This window comes from Mus musculus, chromosome 3 (assembly GCF_000001635.26).
Source record: "Mus musculus strain C57BL/6J chromosome 3, GRCm38.p6 C57BL/6J".
NCBI lineage: Eukaryota > Metazoa > Chordata > Mammalia > Rodentia > Muridae > Mus > Mus musculus.
The window spans coordinates 86,041,746-86,059,627 of NC_000069.6; the positions used below are offsets into that span (position 1 = coordinate 86,041,746).

General features: G+C 42.3%; 1 protein-coding gene across 9 annotated transcripts in view; it reads left to right on the forward strand.

Annotated features, from left to right (window-relative positions):
• Nucleotides 1–17,882, forward strand: part of Sh3d19 (SH3 domain protein D19) — a 159,722-nt gene that overhangs the window by 70,941 nt on the left and 70,899 nt on the right. The window lies entirely within an intron of this gene.

Sequence of the window (17,882 nt, forward strand, 5' to 3'; positions counted from 1 at the left end):
ACTTGCAGGCTATTCTAGGTATTATTATCAAATTTTAGAAAACTGTAATTTTTCTGCTATTATTTTCTCATTATTTTATATATCACTGCTTTTTAAAAATTTTTATTTTATGGAGACTGATAAAGTAGTGATAGTGCATTCATTAGGTTTACTGGTAAACTATACCCTAATGCTTTTTGAAAAGGTCAATTCCTAACTTGTATTGAACTCGGTGAATCAAACTATAAAATCTTTGAAAGCACAACATTATGAACTAACCAGTAACCCAGAGCTCTTGACTCTAGCTGCATATGTATCAAAAGATGGCCTAGTCGGCCATCACTGGAAAGAGAGGCCCATTGGACACGCAAACTGTATATGCCCCAGTACAGGGAAACGCCAGGGCCAAAAAAAAAAAAAAAAAAAAAAAATGGGAATGAGTGGGTAGAGAAGTGGGGGGGGGGGGTATGGGGGACTTTTGGGATAGCATTGGAAATGTAATTGAGGAAAATATGTAATAAAAATAAATAAATATAAAAAAATCTCTGAAAGCTCCCCTAATTACAGTAGACATCATCTTTCAATAGTTTTCAATCAAATCAGTGAGAGTCTATCTGAAGGGAAAACATAGCTGAGTGTCTATAATATTGGCCTTTCTTTAGGTATAATATACACATTATAATTCACTCTTTATGTATGGCTGGTCCTGTGTCTTGACAGACATAAAAATTATTACTATATCATTATGTATTTGTGTGTGTATTATGCGTGTGTGTGTGTGTGTGTGTGTGTGCATGTGCAGGTATGCATGTGTATGGCTGTGCATGTATATGAGTATATGTAGGTGTGCATATGGTTGGGTGTGCATGTGGTAGGTGTGCATGTGGTTGTCCATAAGTTCTGTGACTAAAGAACCCTAACTAATATAGTGCCCAACTGAGAAAATCTTGGAAAAATACATATACTGGGGGCTTGGGTAAGATGTCACATAAAAGTGCTTGCTGCACTAGTAAGGACCCAAGGTGGATCTCCAGCATTTGTCTTTAAAAAAACAAACAAAAACAAAAATCATACAAACAAAAAACAGGCATGGCTGTAGGGACTTGTAATCCCAGCTCTGTGAAGGGGAAGACAGGAGGACCCTAGGGATTGACAGCCAGCTTATGATTTGAGTCTTAAAAAAAATAAAAAAGGATAATGGATTTTAAATCTACGTGTGTGTGTGTATATATATTTTATTTGTATGACTATATTTGAAATAGGATTTCACTTTATAACCCTGGCTGGTTTGAAACTCACAGAGATCCTCCTGCCTCTGCCTCTTGAGTGCTGAGATTAAAAGCACATACCACCTTGCCTTGCTGGATATAAAACATATTGGAATTCTTCAAATCCACATAGAAAGGATGGTAGTGGGAAGGACACATCGCTGTGCAGTGGCTGACTGAGGTGAGGACCATCAGTGGCAGTTAACTCCTCTGCGGAGTTGTTGGGGAGTGGAGACTTGTGTGGCCTTAAAAGATCACCCCATAAAGGGTCCTTAGTTGCATAAGGGGAAGTCACTGCCTTCATCAAGCAGTCACCTTGTCTATCTATCACAGTTGACAAGAGCCGGGCATTGTGTGTCTCCAGATGACAGAGCAGCAGCACACATGGCACTTAGATGGTAGCTCTAACAGAGAGTGGGCTCTGGAGGATAGTGTCTTGAAAAGCACAAAGAGGGGCTGGAGAGATGGCTCAGCAGTTAAGAGCACTGACTGTTCTTCTAGAGGTCCAGAGTTCAATTCCCAGCGACCACGCGGTGGCTCACAACCATCTGTAATGGAATCCGATGCCCTCTTCTGGTGTGTCTGAAGATACACCAGAAGATACAGTGTACTCATACAAAAAAGTAAAATAAACAAATCTTAAAAAAAAAAAAAGCACAAATAGACTAGGAGAAAGTTTAACATTAACAAAGAGAGAGAGAGAGATGTGGTAGACACCTGTAATTTAGCTCTCTGGAAAAGGAGACAAGAGGATTCTGAGTTCAGACCAGCTTGTGCCACGTAGTAAGACTCTGTCTCAGAAAATCCGAAGGCTGGGAATATGGAATGTTTATCCTGCATATGCAAGAATAGCTCATACTTACAATTAAAAGAAACCTTAACAAATAAATGTGGTCTGGGCATTTGATATTTAAAATCTAAGATTAAAAATATCCCCCCCACACACACATACAACACCCAAATAAATAAAAGAAGAAATTTAAAACAACTCTATTACTTAAAAAAAAAGATATTGGAGAAGAGGCAACTAAAAAGGCTTAAATATGGATTTTATTTGTAAACATTGCTCATTTGGATAGAGAATAAGAAAGTCATTTGCAGTAGACAGATGCCAAACTGTCAGGGGTGCCGTGTTTTATGTGTACAGTCTAGTCTCATATAATTCATGGGAGAAAAACAAGGGCAGGTGAAGAAGCAGGTGTATCGCAGAAGAACATTAGTGATTTGAGCGTAGAAAGAAGGCATATGTATGTGTGAGTTGAATTGTTTCTTCAGTCTTTTTATAGACTTGAACATTTGTTGTGTGTGTCTGTAGGCGAGGGCATGTGCGTGCATGTGAATGGATGTCAGCCTTGGGTGTTGTTCCATGGTGCGTGATTTCTCTTTAAGACAGTCCTTCAGGGTCCCTACCGCTCGCCCCTTAGCCTAGGCTGGCTGACTAGAGTCACCTGGCTCTGTATCCCCAGACCTGAGCTTACACACCTGGCTTTTGGATGCCTGGATGTTGACCTTGGGTTCTATGCAAGCACTTTACCGGCTGCACTGTCCGACTCCAAACCCTGACTTGAAAATGTCAGAGTAGAAAGTAGCATTGGAAAGAACTGCCCGACTGTTCGCAGAAGTCCCCGAAGATGAATGTGACTCAGTGGACAGAACTTTAAGGGGGATGGATCTCTCTACACAATATGAGAAAGAATTTCCTGTCAGAGCTGATCAAAGACAGGCTGCTCTGTGAGCAAATACTGTGACGGGAAGCTAAACTAGCTGGCACCGGGAAGAAAATAGAAAAAGATTCCGTTGTAACTAAGTTAGTCTTAGAGTGGCTTCAGCCCCTGGTTTACTTAGTAGCTCATAAATATTGGTCTGGGAGATCTCTATTCTGGCCCCTGAGATGGAATTAGAATCAAAGGAAGTGAGATGACAGAAGGTAAAGATGGCAGAATCATCTGCAAAATATGGTATCTGAGTGACCAGGACCAATTGTTCAGAGCCCCTGACCCCACTGAGTGACGGATGGAGGGGCTGCTGTGGAAGAGATGGGTTAGAAAAGCTTGGCCCTTAACTTTGTTTATTCACTGGGACCCCACACAGCTGTGTTTTAGGCACACTCGATCTCTTCTTGAGACAGGCTTTCTTTTTTTTTTTTTTTTTTTTTTTTTAGAATTAATTTTTTTTAATTAGGTATTTTCCTCATTTACATTTCCAATGCTATCCAAAAAGTCCCGAATACACTCTCCCCCCGCCCCCCACTCCCACTTTTTGGCCCTGGCGTTTCCCTGTACTGGGGCATATGAAGTTTGCAAGTCCAATGAGCCTCTCTTTCTCTCTTTCCAGTGATGGCTGACTAGGTCATCTTCTGATACATATGCAGCTAGAGTCAAGAGCTCTGGGGTACTGGTTAGTTCATAATGTTGTTCCACCTATAGGGTTGCAGATCTCTTTAGCTCCTTGGGTACTTTCTCTAGCTCCTCCATTGGGTGCCCTGTGATCCATCCAATAGCTACTGTGAGCATCCACTTCTGTGTTTGCTAGGCCCCGGCCTTATTTTTTTAAAATAGCCTTTTAAACTTTACTATGTAAGTCCAGGCTGACCTTCATTTGGAGATTCTCCCACCTCAGCCTCTCATTACCCCTGGTTCACATCAGCTTCTTTAACTGGACTTTAAGATGCTGGGGCTCATGTGTCAACCATTTCTATGCGTTGCTACTTGAAGTAGAGTGTTTCGCCAGACCTGCACATGGAGCCACTGCTGACTTTATGTTCTTTGGTCAGCATTATCTCCAGCACACTGTACCCTTCCTTCTCTGGGGTTTTGATAGACAAAGCTTTGAGAGAGTGATCGAGCTTTCTCTTACACCTTCAACCACTTCCTTCAGGACAGTTCTGCCATTGGCTGGATGGGTTCCATGGGATCACTCTTCCTCCGCTAGAGCAGAAATGAGATCAGCTCAGAGTGGATCCCAGAGTGTGATTGTAGCCTTGAGCCACCCACCGATGGTTAGAGTAAAACAGGGACCAGGTAGACTCATCTCGGTCCTTCCTTCTCCAGGAAGATTCAAGATTTGCAGGCTGGATTTCTTTGTTCCCTTTTCACACTGAAGAAAAACAAACAAATGAACAAACAACAAAACCCAGTGTGTAGAGCAGAGACTTCTTCCATCCTTTTCTCTGATGGTCAGGTTCAATCCCAGCCTCTGGTGCTGCCTGCTAAGACAAGTGAATAGGGTCTAGGTGAGGGTCAGGCTGTCACAGATGTCTTTATTTAGAATGCTGTGGGGAAAGGATAGTAAGTGTTCTGGTCTGTTCCTGTGGTTGTGATGAATATCCTGATAAAAGGTGAGTTAAGGAAGAAAGGACAGATTTGGTTTGTAGTTACAGATTACAGTCCATCATGTCCAGGGAGTTGGAGCACCAAGTCACATCACAGCCACAGTAGAAAGTGGAGAGAAAACAGTTGCATCCACATCACCTGATGCTCTCTCATCCAGCTTGCTCCTGTCCTATGTAGTTCAGGTCTCCCTGCCTAGGGAATGGTGCCTCCCAAATGGGCTGGGCCTCCCAACATTCATTAACAATCAGGACAGTTCCCTAAATACTTATACATCAATTAACAATCAAGACAACCTGATCTGAGTAATTCCTCAGTTAAGGCTGTCTTCCCCAGTGTATTAGCTAATCTCCTGTTGCTTAAAGTTCTAGGTAGTTAGGGTCCATTGTGGCAGGGTCAGCATGACAGATGGTGGCAGGACAGAAGCCATGAGCTTACATCCTGAAACAGACACAAAGCAGAGAGAGTGACCTGGAGTTAGCATAAGGCTTTTTATCTCAAAGCCCACCTCCAGCAAGTCTGCACCACCTAAATCTTGCTCAAACATCGCCACCAACTGGGAACCAAGTGTTCCGATGCCTGAGACTATAGAGGGTATTTTCGTTCAGACCTCCACACCAGTTGATTCTACGCTGGCATTATAAACTAACTGTCAGAGGTGCTCTGAGCTTAGGAGCAGCGGGGAGGAGTGTAGAGCTTCCTTTTCTCTTCCCTTCTGTGTACTCTGCCATTTCCCTTCTGGTGGTTTTCTTATTTCTCATTAGCCCCTAAGTGTTAAGTAAATTCCTACTTCTGTTACATTCCCCACTGGCAATTCATACTTCTATATCCATGGAAGAAGACATATTCTCACTTTCTGGCTCTTCTATGTAGGTATGTTTCAAAGAGGGTAGCATAGAATGACATCTTTAGACAGAATAGGAACTAAAACTTGTATCCACTTTGACGGAGGGAGAGTTACAAACTCATGTCTGATGCTCTGTTTAGAGGCCTGCTTATGCCAGTTTTGTATGTATGATGTATAAAACCTTTACGTATCAGAGAGCTTCCCATTTCCGTTATCATGGCTGTTGATCCTATTCTTTAAACTCCTATAAGGATGGCTCTAACACCAGATGACGCCCAGGAAGTATAGATGGGATGGGATGTCAATCCTGAGCTTAACCCTCTCCCAGGTGTTACTCTTCCAACTGTGTGAGGATGAGACAGGACATGAGCCATATCAGGAGAGCAACGTGGTAAGGCACCACTGAGTGAGGCTTAAGACAGCAAGCCTTGGTGAAATAGGCTTGACCTATTTTAGATAGATTGTTGCCCAGCCAGCCATGTCCTTGGAAGAAACACGGGCATCCTGTGAAGGGTTACCAGCCTCATACTTACTTTTGTTTATTTCCTTAAATTAAGATCCTGCAGCTCCAGGCAGGAGCAGGAGAGGAATTAAAAGTGTTCTCCTCGGGCAGAGCTCTTTTTTTATGCCGAAGCGATAAATCCCAGGTTTTATTCTTGCAAATTTCAGTGCAGTTTGAATTGTTTTTTAACATCAGAGCCAGCTGAAGAGGCTGGTGGGCCATCTGGGATTTTAGCAGCACTTTGTGGGGTGGAGGGATGGAGAGTGCCTGATGCAATGGCTGACACGTCCGACCCAATTTCAGTACACGCTGTTAATTCTAGCTTTGATTCCTCATTTACATGAGATACCACCTACCTGTCTTAGATGCTAGACAGGGTCTTCCCAACACAGTTTCAAAGGGGCTCGATCTTGGGACTGGAGAGGTGGCTCAGCATTCAAGAGCCCTTCCAGCTTTTTCAGTGGTTTTGAGTTTGGTTCCCAATACTCTGTACACTGGGCCCTTCACAACTGCCTGTAACTCCAGCTCTGGGGAGTCGGGCGCCCTCTTCTGACCTCTGTAGGCACATACCCACACATAGAAACACACATACTACACAGAAATGAGAATTTAAATAAGTCTTTTTAAGAGCTTGAGTCAGTTTCAAAAGGCTACCCTAGTTCAAAGTAGGGCAATAGATAAGTAAGACTTTATCTCATTCTAAATGGGTCTCCTGACAGAGTTTAACCAGTGTCTTTTAAAAATTATAGTTCGTTTTTTTTTTTCTCTTTCCCTTGTATGAATTGGGGTCTTCGCAACAAATGTAATTCTCAGTTATTTGCAAACTTTGCTCACCTTTTCGGGATCCAGAAACAAAAACCAATCCATTGTCACTTTGAATAGAGCTGAGTAGTACTCCTAGGAATGACCTTTGTCTTAGGGTTTTATTGCTGTGAAGAGACACCGCGACTGCTATATCAGGGTCCTTTCAGCAAAATCTTGCTGGCGTATGCATTAGTGACTGCGTTTGGTGGCTGATTATGGGATGGACCCCCAGGTGGGGATATAGCTGTCTCCTGTGAGGCTTTGCCAGTGCCTGGCAAGTATAGAAGTGGATGCTCACAGTCATCTATATAGGATGGAACACAGGGCCCCCAATGTAGGAGCTAGAGAAAGTACCCAAGAGCTGAAGGGGTCTGCAACCCCTTGGTCATGCAAACTTTATATGCCCCAGTACAGGGAAACGCCAGGGCCAAGAAGTGGGAGAGGGTGGGTAGGGGAGCAGGGCGGGGGGAGGGTATAGGGGACTTTTGGGATAGCGTTTGAAATGTAAATGAAGAAAATATCTAATAAAAAAATAAGTAAAAAGAGACCCCGTGACCAAGGGAACTCTCATAAAGGACATTCAGTTGGGGCTGGCTTACTGTTTCAGAGGTTTAGTTCATTATCATCACGGCAGTATGCAGGTAGACATGGTAATGGTAGTGGAGGTGCTGAGAGTTCTATATCTTGATTCAAAGGCAGCCAGGAGCAGACTATCTTCCAAGGCAGCCAGAAGGAGGCGCTGTACAGGGAGTGGAGCTTGAGCACCTGAGACCTCAAAGACTCCCAAGACCCCTCCACAGTGACACACTTCCTTCAACAAGGCCACACCTCCTCCAACAAAGCCACACCTACTCCAACAAGGCCATACCTCCTAATGGTGCCACTCTCCATGGGGCAAGCATTTTTAAATATGTAAAGTTCTTTATAAAACTCTAAGTGAGAGTTCTAGTAGACATCAGATTAAATTTTTATTTGAATTTATAACTTTCTCCCCCAGACATGGCTATTAATAACATCTAGAAAAAAAAAGACACTAGGAAATAGTGTTATAGAAACTAATTAGATAGAAGTAGGAACTGATGATAATATAGAACGCTGGGTCCTGTGGCAATCATTGCTGTGAATAGAAGATTAGAAGCTCTTTGTACCACCCCATGAGCCTTAAATTACAGATTTCAGTGACTTACGGGGACTGAATAACTAGATAATTCATCTCAAATATTTTATCTTCTCCAAGAAAATAATTTATAGCAGCAAAGAAAGAGGCAGCAAAACAAAACCTTTAAATCTGTTTCAAAAATTATCACGTGAATCTTGAGATCCCTAAAGCCTTGTTAAAATTACCTGTCATAATCTCTTTTGAGGCCCATTCAGGAAATTCAATGATATTTTGTTTAAAAAAAACACTCAAGAAAAGAAAACATGAAGTGATTCTATAATGTATAATGAGAAAAAGTGGCCAAGTGAAGTTTGAAAGTCAGGAAGGCAGGAAGGGGAGGCAGATGGCTGTAAGTGATTAAGACAGTGTTTTGTCAACAGTTAGGTCACCAGACAGAATGAGAAGAGCTCGCAGACAGGTAATTATATTCAGTATCTGTGGGATGTAACAGAGGTGGCATTACAGATCCGTAAAAGAATGAGCTGTCAACAAATGGTGCTAGAAACATTGATTATCCAGGTATCAAACATCCACGAGCACCCCTTTGAGATAAGCTGCGAACCTATCAAAGTAGAGAACTCAAAATGGAATGCTTGAGGAAATATGTAAGATAGTCTTTGTGACTTGAGAATCCACAGTGATTTTATGTATGTATGTATGTATGTATGTATGTATGTATATGGGTGTTTTGTCTGCATATATGTGTAGCTTACATTTTTCATACACCTTTAATGATGGTTCTTAAACCTCACTTCTAGGCCACCACCCTCCAGAGAAGGTGGAAAAGAAAGGTTATTAGGACATGGGGGAAGTGGACCTGTTTAGAAATGGTTCTTTAGTGCAAATCCCATCTGCATTGTCAGGAAATCAGCAGTTTAGTTCAAAGGTCAGTAGCAACAACTACTGACAAATGTTTCACAGATACACTAGCAGTCCACTTCAGTAGTGTTGGGATAGCAGCGGTGGTGGGAGGACACACAGGCCTTAGCAGAATCCATACAAGTCAGCAGGAGGGATTAGGACCACCGACGACGCCAGGAGAAGTTCTCAGTTGTGCCTCTCTCAGCATAGCGAAGATCACTGAAGACTTGAGTCCAAGAAGCATTGGTCTCAAAGCTAGCTCTACAAGCAAGCCCCTCTCACAGGCAGCTGAGTCCTATTTATATTCCTTCCAAACATCACATGTCTTGCCTCACCACTTGAATCTGTCTTAGCAAAACTCCACTTGAGTGCGCATCAGCTAACGTCACTCTGCCAATTGGCCAGTCTGAGGAAGTAGCAAGAAGCTACCAGCACATCACCCTTTTCTCTCTATGGAGTCAACACAAATGGAGCTCAACAACTTGTGTAAGGCGAACCAATACATGTGTGTCCTTATGGAAGAATCCTTCATCATGTGTTGCTTCACGAGTCTGCTTTATTGGAACATCTCACTTGTGCCTGCTTCAGCGAAATGTTCCTTCACATGTTTGCCCCAGCAAAACACCATCCAACACAACTGACTTCCCAAAGAACCCTTAAGTTTCCATTTCATTTATGACTTTGTGTGCCTAGCTAGAGAAAGTGTTAGATCCCCTGGAACTAGAGTTACAGATGGTTGTGAGCTGCTATGTAAATGCTGAGAATTGAACCTGTGTCTGGGAGGACTGTCAGTAATCTTAATCTCTGAGCTATCTCTCCAACCCTCACAGTGAATTTGTTAAACTCAACAAGTACAAGACATAAAAAGATTAGTAAAATAGACTGGATGTAAAATTTAAATTTAGGTATCTGATGAGGTCAGAAATGTGTCAGAAGGGAAGTGTGCCCATGCAATATACATAAGTGACAAAGGTTAGGACCCAAGATAAATTAAAAACTGTATTTCAGAAGAAAAAGAAATAAAAAACAACTCTTTTTTCTTTGGGTCAAAGAATTCACAAAAGATGTAACTTAAGTAATTAAGAAGATTAATTAAACCAGGTGGTGGTGCACGCCTTTAATCCCAGCAGTTGGGAGACAGGCAGGAAGATCTCTGTGAGTTTGAGGCCAGCGTGGTCTACAGAGCGAGTTCCAGGACATCCAGGGCCAAACAAAGAAACCCTTCTTTCCTTCAGAAAGGAAGCAAGGAGGAAGAGAGAGAGGAAGTAAGGGAGGAAAGGAAGGAAGGAAGGAAGGAAGGAAGGAAGGAAGGAAGGAAGGAAGGAAGGTAGAAAGAAAGTTTTCCTAGCCCAAAATCATGCTAGTTTGGGTGTAGCTCAGCTCAGTGCCAAGTTCTTCCTGGCATGCAGTAGAGCTCTGGGTTTAGCTGGGGTAGGATAAGAAGAGAGAACTTCACTTCTGTTGGAATGACACAGCAAGTTCAAAGACTGAGGGTGCCAGGGAAACTTGAAAGAGTGTAAAGTGGCACAACAGTAAAGACAGCTTGTTCAGGATCATAGCCTGGGTATCGACCACTGCAGTGAGAATCAGCAATAGGGGAGAGAGAGAGAAGAGATAGAGAGTGAGTGAGTTTGAGCTGGCTTTGAACACTCCATGGGCATTTACAGTCATAGTGTGGAGATAAACATGCAGGCAAAATAAGAATTAATGTATAAAATAATAAATAAAAAAGAAACAGGGTTACAGAGTAACATGTATCGCTTTTTAAAATACCGTATAAAATTGTTCAGCATAGCTTTATATCATTGATTCGACCAGTTCCATTTGAGTCAAGTTCAGGTTGTCTCCAGGTCATTACAGTTAGAAATTGTCCCATTGTGAACATCGTGTCTGTAGATCTGTCTGTGAAAACCTTTATTGTTTCTTCCCAAAGAGACTCTTTATTTTCTCATTTCTACTTCCATAATCATTTTAAATATTAAATTTTTACATGGCCTATGTTCCTACCTCTGAACTTTCATATACCTCCATGGTGTTATGGTGCCTAGGAAGGACTGCAGTGCAACTCAGAAAATATTTACAGCACAGAGTTCAGTGGACACAGAATTAAGAGCTGTTGATGTTAACATCCCAGCAAGCACCTCACGATTAAGACTTTCAAAGGCTCCTAGTTCTCGGCATTGGGACCCATCGTTGATCATGGTTCTCCCCGTTGGCACCTGTCATTGAGGGTTCTCCACACTGGCACCTGTCATCCATCATGGTTCTTGGCATCGATACCTGTTGTTGATTGGTCCTAGACATTGGTACCCATTACTGATGTTGAGGTTTCTCTTTGACCCATCACCACCACCATCTCATTATGGTTTTAAATAGAATGTCTGAGCAAAAGATTTACCTTGCTTTTTGCTTTTCTCTCCCTAACTATGTCTGTTAAATCATTGTGCTCTTCTGGGCTCCACTTAGCTACTGTAACTCTGTAGCATTTCCCTTCCCATATGTTTTGATTTCTGTACCTCTATAAACTATAGCTTGTGTGTAATTACTTCTTGGCATTATGCTTTGTGAGCTATAACGGAAACATTACTTTTGCTCTAAGATCTACAAAGTTCGAGACAAGGTGAAAAATTAAAGTGCATGTGGGGTTTTGTGAGAGAAAGAGCCCTTTTTGCAGAGGGAGACGAGATAATATGAATTGTGCTGTTTTACCGTGGTTTTAAGAAATGGGACTTTCGCATTTCCCTGCGGTGTGATGGGAATGAACGTTTATATTGTGTCTGTTGGGTAGCTGAACCGTTTTATCAGCTGACCTGCTGCTGCCATCAAACTTACCTGGGAGCTTTTCTGAAGTTGCAAATTAAGCAGCAGGCAGCTAGCTTTGAAACAGCTGGCTGGTATTTATGTTCTCTCAAGACAGGGTTGTATGGCCACAATTTTTCAGCAGTCCAGGGAACACATGGAACTCCTGACCCTTTAATTCTTTCCTCTCTTTCCCTTGGGTCATATTTTATATTCGTTCTTTACCTTTCTGTACTATAATTTAGAAGCAGTTATTTACAACACTGTGAAGCCAATATCGCAGAGAGTTTGGTTGAGTGAGCTTGGTGTACAGCCTTGTGGCTCAGTCTGTCCTTAGGTTATGGTTCATCCCAACTAATAAATATGCTTGTAAAATGGGGCTTTAAATTTTATTTAAATATACCCCTTACTGGCCTAGCACAGAACACCTTTTTCAAGTATGTTGGTTGGAACGATAAACTACAAAAGCAAACTAATTCCTAGAGAATCTCAGTCTAGACAGTTGGTTCAAAACAAAAACATTCAGTTGGCTGCAACCTCAGACCTCCATCTCCTTGACAATCAGCAGCTGCGGCTCAGTAAGGAGCCCATGCTTTCCCTGAAGCCAAAACCTGGGAAAGCAGAGGTCAGGACTGGGCTCACTGGACCCAGGACTGGAGCTCACTGGACCCAGCACTGGACTCTCCTGTAGCTTAGAGAATTGTGTACGTAACACACCAGAACTTTAACTTCAGCCCCAGTGACAGTTTGCCTCTCCTGCTCTCCATCTTGTGGTAGCCTTGCAGAGATCATCCCAGTGCACCTGCCTTGTGACTGCGTTGAAAGTAAGATGAGTGTCCAAGAAGGCTTGTCTTGTCTCCCTCCCTCCCTCCCTCCTTTGGAACAGGAGGGATGGAAATTAGGACCTTCCTTTGGTAATTAAGAAAACAGAAGAATAGAGAGAAAGTACCAGCTGGCTCATAACCTTCCGAGTAGCCTAAAGAACAAGCATTCCTTCAGCTGCACGCCTTTCCTCAGGATAAAACTGTCCTTGGCACTCGAGATCTGCAGGCAGCCAGAGGTACTGTGCTGCAGGTTCGAGGATAGGCAGGGAAACCAGCAGCCATTGCCCACTGCATCCTGAAGAGAAGATCCAGATGAGGAAGTTCTCAGAGACTGCACTGTACCCTCACCATTTCCATCGAGGGCTCCATCTTTAACACCTTGGCTCTTTAAAAAAAAAAAAAAAGTGGAATTACATGTGTTTATTCTAATTATGAGGTAGAATATGTTCATGATGGGGATTTTTTAAAAGACAAGTATATAAAAGGAAGCAAAATCATCTAATCATACCTACCCATAGTTAATCATTATTACATTTTAATGTAATTTTTATGATTCTATCTTTTCAAATAGATTATGACTTTAATATGGAAAGAGGTTCATAAGTATGCTATTTTAAAACTGTTGCTTTTATTTCATTAGTTCATGATTTTTTTTCCCACTTCAAATACATATTCTTAAGATTATGGTTAAAATTTTTTATAAAAATAAAAAATGCTGTAGAAAGCCTACAAAAAATCAAGAAAAAGGCTTATCAGTAACAGTTCAATAGTAGCTAATGTTAGTGTACTGTGAATGCTCGTTATATTATCTGTTAACATGGTTCTTCACAAAGCAGTAGCCTGTAAGCATTTCCCCACAGCATACTCCTTGGTAGTATTCCATCTTGCAGGTGTAGTTTACCCAAGGTTGACCCTCCTGTTAGCTGCTGTTCAGCTACTCCCACTCTCTCCCTCGTTGTCCTTTCTTCCTTCCATAGGGTCTCACCGCGCAGCCTCAAACTCAGTGCTCCAGCCTCAGCCCTCCTGAGCACGCCTAGCTTCTTTCTGTTAATAAACAGTGCTGTGAACAGGCCTGTAAATTCTTTTTAGATTTACTTATTTATTTTATGTGTATGAATACACTGTAGCTGTCTTCAGACACACTGGAAGAGGGCATCAGATCCTATTACCGTTTTTTGTGAGCCACCATGTGGTTGCTGGGAATTGAACTCAGGACCTCTGGAAGAGCAGTCAGTGCTCTTAACCGCTGAGCCATCTCTCCACCTCCCAACAGTCTTTTATTTGCACTTTGTCGTCCACCTCTGATAATCTCTTATAATAAATTCCTCATAGTGAAATTAACAGAGCAAAAAGTACAAATGAGCCGTTTAGGACTCCGTGTGTATTGATATAATGAGTTGACTTAAACTTTTCAGATAAGGCTAAGCAGTAATATTTAACAGGTTAGAAGAGGGGGGTGTTTGTGTGCACACGTTCACACACACACACGTATGCATTTATATTTGTGTGCAAGTGTGTGAGCATGTAGAGATCAGAAGATAGCTGGGAACTCCTGGGGACTCTCCTGTCTCTGCCTCCCACCTCCCCACAGGAGCCCGGGATTAAACTTGGATCTGCACACTTTTATTCCAAGTGTTTCCCCTTCAGCCCGCTTAGATGGTTTAAAAAGCATTTCATCTTATGACCATTCAATTTACAATAGATTTACTGGATATGACCTATTACAGTCAAAGAGCATCTGTGCTGCCCAGCGGGTTTCCCAAAAGTTTGCATTCTCACTGTATAAATAAATAAATAAATAAATAAATAAATAAATAAATAGCTGTTCCTTTGCCCTGCATTATTTATGGGTGTAGCAGAAGAAAATAACAAGAATATTGGTTTTTGTGAGGGTGTAGCTCAGTGGCTGAGTACTTACATATCATTTTGTAAGGCTATGGATTCAGTCTTTCTCATCTCTCATCTCCCAAACACACACATTCTATCTCAGTATAACTCACATTTATTAGAAGCACGCTCACACCCACCTCTGTTATCCGTTCCTGTAAATTTTAATTCAGACTCCTAATCAATACTTTCCGGCCTGTATCTGAAATAGGACCCATGTGTGTTCAAGTTAAGGAAACTTTTTAGGTTGTTCTGAAATGAGCTTTTAAAGCCCTGTTGCAACTGTGTAGCGCCCCCTTAATGGTAGAACCGTTCTCCAAGGGACTGTAGAATGGAGCCACTGTTCAGGCTGCCTGAATTCAAATCCTGGCCACATTGTTTAGGAGCTGGGTTTCCTGGGCAAGTTTGGTCTTTCTTTACTTCAGGTTCTGCTGCAAACAGGGCTAAGTGTAGTGTCTACCTCTTAAGTTTGTGGTACTTCCCTAGTTGCTATATTTGTCAGCAAAACAGGCCCAGTAATATATGTATCTGTATTAATAGCTATATTGGGAAGGGAAAGAGATGACTTATCAGTTCAGAGTGAATACTGCTCTTGCAGAAGACCAGAATTCAATTGCTGGTACCCACCTTGGATGATACACGGGCACCTATGACTCCAGAATCAATGCCTCTGGCCTCCGAGAGCACTGGAGTGCACATATGCACATGCACACACACACACACATGTACAGAATTAATAACATAATAGAGCTTTTACAAAAAGGGAGAAGAGACTGCAGAGACTCTCTCAGAGTATTGTAGGAGCTGACTAAGCAAGTGAAGAGCCAAAGGGCAGGCCTCGAGGGAAGCAAGTTGGCACTCTCCCATACAGACTGACGCAGCTACAAGGGTGCTGCCCCTGAGTAGAGTTCTCCGCCCCAGAAGCCTTACTCTCCCTTTGAGGCATTCCAGTTGAGTGAACCAGGCCCATCTGGACTTGTTTACAGCTAACCTCCCAGTATTAACAGCTTTTAACCTATCTATATAATGCCTTCAGAGGAACATGTAAATTTGTATTTGAACACTGAAGACTGTAGCCAGCCACACTGATACATAAAATTGGCCATCATCGTCTCTTTGGACCTTGGGAGAAGCCCACTAAGCCCACTTACATGAGTTTTGATGTCATTAATGCTTCTCAAGGACAGGACTCTGCGTCTCTCTAAGTCAGAAAATGTTGATATTGCTGTTTGTCCATTTTTGTCATAAATAGCCGCACAGTTAATATTGATTGTGGTCCTGAAGAGTCCTGCCGTTTTGAGACAGGTGCCTGATCACGATAAGATTCTACATAATAAAAAGAGCCTGGGGCAGTACACGGCTGCTGTGCTTTGCTTAATCTGGACCAGAAGTGCTGGGTTGTAAGGAACTGTGTGGTTTTTGACTTGATGATAAGATGTTTTCTTAGGCTACTTGAAAAAAAGTTCAAGATTTGGTTTTCTGCATTTATTCTGATTTTTGTATAATCAGGCCACTTCGTAGGAAACTGATTGCATTCCTTTGGAAATAAGCCCTCACCGCCACTCAATCCACACACAGAATGACTACACACACACACACATTCCTTTGGAAATAAGCCCTCACCACCACTCAATCCACACACAGAATGACTACACACACACACACACACACACACACACACACACACACACACACACTCCTTTGGAAATAAGCCCTCACCGCCACTCAATCCACACACAGAATGACTACACACACACACACACACACACACACACACCCTTGGAGAAAAGACACTAAACATTATCAGATACTTTCTGGACTCAGATCTTAGGAGTCACTCTGGGAATGACCCCGTGTGGGTTCTCCAGCCTGTTAGGGGTATTGTTTAGGTGGTTTTGAGCAATGTGGTGATAACTGTCACAAAGGCTGACCCCATGCAGTGATGGAGGGAGGCTGCTTGCAGCTAGTGCTTTGCTTGTTTCTCTGAGAACTCTTTCACCAGGCCCAGCAGAGAAGCACAGGCACGCACCTTGAGCCAGGCTCTCCCATGATCCCACACCTTCCGCATGTAGCTGGTGGACCTCTAACCTGCAGGATTTGCTAATCAAGTCTTTAATCAAGTTTAAGCTAGAAGACTCAGAGCTTTAAAATTAGCTTTATTCCAGGCTTGAAAGTCATTAGACTTGGGATTGCTGGCACGTGTGTGCAGATGCAGGCAGAGTCCAAGCTTAAAGATGAGACAGAAACAATGAGAGGAGTTCAAAAGTGGGAAGGCTCGTTTTCCTCCAATGCCGCACCTCATGTGTGTGTGTTTTTCTGTTTGTAAGAAGTCTAGAGATAAACTTTGCATGCTCATAATAAAACTCATCATTTCTTTAGAGCTTAAGGAGGTTTCAGGTTGTTTCAGCCTCACATGATGATATGATTCCATTAAAAGAAGCAACAGCAGCAATATTGCAACTTAGAAACAAAGGCGTTTCTGGCGTTTTTAATACAGGCTTTAAAACTCTCCCAGACTGTAGGTTTTACTCTGAAATGGATTTGGATGCCATGAATACATTAGGAAAACAGAGCAGAATGGAGTTTTAAAGTGTTTACAGGCAAACCAGACCCCTCCTGTCGCCCTCCCTCTCCTACAGGAAGATGCATCACTTGCCTGCCTGCCTCCCGTATGGGCAGTGGCAGCAGACGCTTGCCTCAGTGAACAGTAGACATCGTTGTTATTTTGTTTTCTTAAACCAGCAACAGTTTAAAATATTTTTCATGTAGGATTTCTTATAACAAAATGCAATCAATCTTTTCTTCAAGACAAGGTCTGTAGACTTGACTTGACTTGACCTTGAACTTGCCCTGTAGCCAAGGATAATGTTGGACTCTGATCTTCAACCCTCTACCTCCCACATACCAACCAAGCTCAGTCTATGCACTGCTGAGAACTAAGCCCAGGCCCTTGTGCAGGCCAGGCAAGTGCTCTGCTGACTAGTTACTGTATGTCCCGTCCCTTTATACCCTTCAAGGTAGTCTTTCTTCCACTTTCCGTCTTTTCTTCCATTGTCACCTCAGATTTAAGTCTTCTAGCCTATAGGATGTTCACTGAAAGACAACAGATTCTCTTGGCTGCTTGGCAATTAATCCATACTTTTATAAGATGGTCTCTGTGTGTAGGTGTGCACACACAGTTAGGCGTGGACTTCCTGTGAGGCGGTGAAACACAAAAAGCACTCGGGCTTTGAGCCGGAGTAAAGTCAAACCCTGGCTTCCTCCTCCGTCACTGGCTCTAAGACTCTGAACATTCAAACTACATAAACCTTCTTGTCTGTAAAGTGAGATCATAACTACTTTTTAAGTCTGGGTTGAATTAAAGGACATTTACACTGGCCTTTGTTTGTTAGAATTAGAAGTTAATAAATATGAAGGCTGAGCCTCTTGGCTCGTGTTGGATTGTGTCATTGTTTTGCATTAAGAAGACTTAAATTCCTGTCTCATAATACCAAAGAGAGAGAGAGAGAGAGAAGACTTAAACTGAATCTTACAGTTTTAAATGTCATAATTTTTAAACTTTGTAGTTAGACTAGAGGTCATCCACTCCGATAATATCAGACTACCTGATAGTATCAGAAATG